Source organism: Octopus bimaculoides, chromosome 28, assembly GCF_001194135.2.
Source record: "Octopus bimaculoides isolate UCB-OBI-ISO-001 chromosome 28, ASM119413v2, whole genome shotgun sequence".
Lineage (NCBI taxonomy): Eukaryota > Metazoa > Mollusca > Cephalopoda > Octopoda > Octopodidae > Octopus > Octopus bimaculoides.
In genome coordinates this window covers 13,455,333-13,456,892 of record NC_069008.1, presented here as the reverse complement: position 1 = coordinate 13,456,892, position 1,560 = coordinate 13,455,333, and the positions used below count along the sequence as shown (strand labels likewise).

At 38.0% G+C, this 1,560-nt stretch overlaps 1 protein-coding gene across 1 annotated transcript in view; it reads right to left on the bottom strand.

The window, feature by feature from the left end:
- LOC106872447 (uncharacterized) overlaps nt 1-1,189 on the bottom strand; it is a 17,016-nt gene extending 15,827 nt beyond the window's left edge. Inside the window, exon 1 of the mRNA XM_014919450.2 lies at nt 725-1,189. The gene's annotated coding sequence lies outside the window, so the exon portion shown is untranslated. The remainder of the gene's footprint in view (nt 1-724) is intronic.
- Nucleotides 1,190-1,560: the final 371 nt, after the last annotated feature.

The following is a 1,560-nucleotide window of genomic DNA, read 5'->3' as shown; positions in this document are numbered from 1 at the left end:
ATATACACCATTAAAGTGAAAGTATCTGTCATTACAGTATAGAAATGTGATTGTTTCAGTTAGTGGAATAGTTTCATTTTTAAAGTGAAAGTATTTGACATGAGTGTTTTTGTTTCACTTTTAACACGTAATACTTAAATAGTGGAGGAGATATGATGTTGCCGTGGGCTCGAACTCTGCAAGAAGTTAAAAATTTTGTTTTGACTAAAACACAACCGGAACCCTAAGTAAGACATGTGTAAAATTTGAATGAAATTGGTTGTGTAGTTCTCGAGTTTTAGGGAAACACACACACACACACAGAGACAGACAGACACACATTCTCATTTTTATATATATAGATACACAATATATATGTATGTATATATATATATATAGACGAGATTGTCGCATCTGGAATGTCTTTGGCCATAGTTCTGCTTCGTCAGATTTGATCTGAGCATTAGATAATAACACAAATTATCGTTCCCTTCACAATGCACACGCACACACTCACACACAAACACACACACACACACACACACACATACATAACACATGCACACACACACACTTATACGCACACACACACATATATACACACACATACATAAGACATACACACACACACTCACACACACGTATACGCACACACACACATACATAACACATACACACACACTCACACACACTTATACGCACACACACACACGCGCACCAGAAATTGTGAGGAAAACCTGCTTACTTTCACCGACGAAGAGCACCGTCCATACACTTCAGGTGGTCATGTAATGTATTGATGTCAGGAGTGTTCATTAATGCCACAACTCGTCTCCGCTCTCCCTATTGTCTTTTACTGTGAATATTTCTCTCTGTTACTCACATCTGTTTCCCACAGACGTCAGGACTCTTCGTAAATTCTTGCACTGGCCACTGCTCTTAGTCTTATGTTCTCATATCAGTCTTACTCACAGACTCGAGAGTGTCCATAAATGACCAAAAGACACAGACTGTCCACTGCTGTCAGTACCATCCAATATCAGATCAGTATTCCTCCACAGAGATATCGCCTTTGAGTGCGATGAAGAAAAGAAGGCCTAGAATAGAGACATGCCCTTCACTAAACATACAGAAAATGCGGCTGTGTAATTATTACAACTTGTTTCGATGTTTGTAATGTTGTTGCTGTAGTGTTTGTGATGGTGGCGTTACAGCTTTGATACCAGGTGATGGGATCTTTTGTTTTGAGACAAAAGCTGAAAAGTGAACGTCGCTATACAGAAGATTCCAATCTGCAAAAGCTTTTAAATACATCGATGTAAATGAGACAACGAGTATTTGTTCATAGTTCTGCATCAGTACTCATTCGATTTTAATTGTCGATGTTTAACATGGCGAATGTTATCTTTCCTTATGTTATGAAAAGAAAACACTCTAGGTTTCATTTACTTTTGTTGAAAGCTTTCAAGCAATATTTACGAAATGTTCACATGTTTTTACATGTATTCTATAAATTATCGTCGCTTCTTAATTACAAACAAAAAACGCGTCCCCTCTCACTCGCGCGTGCACACACACACA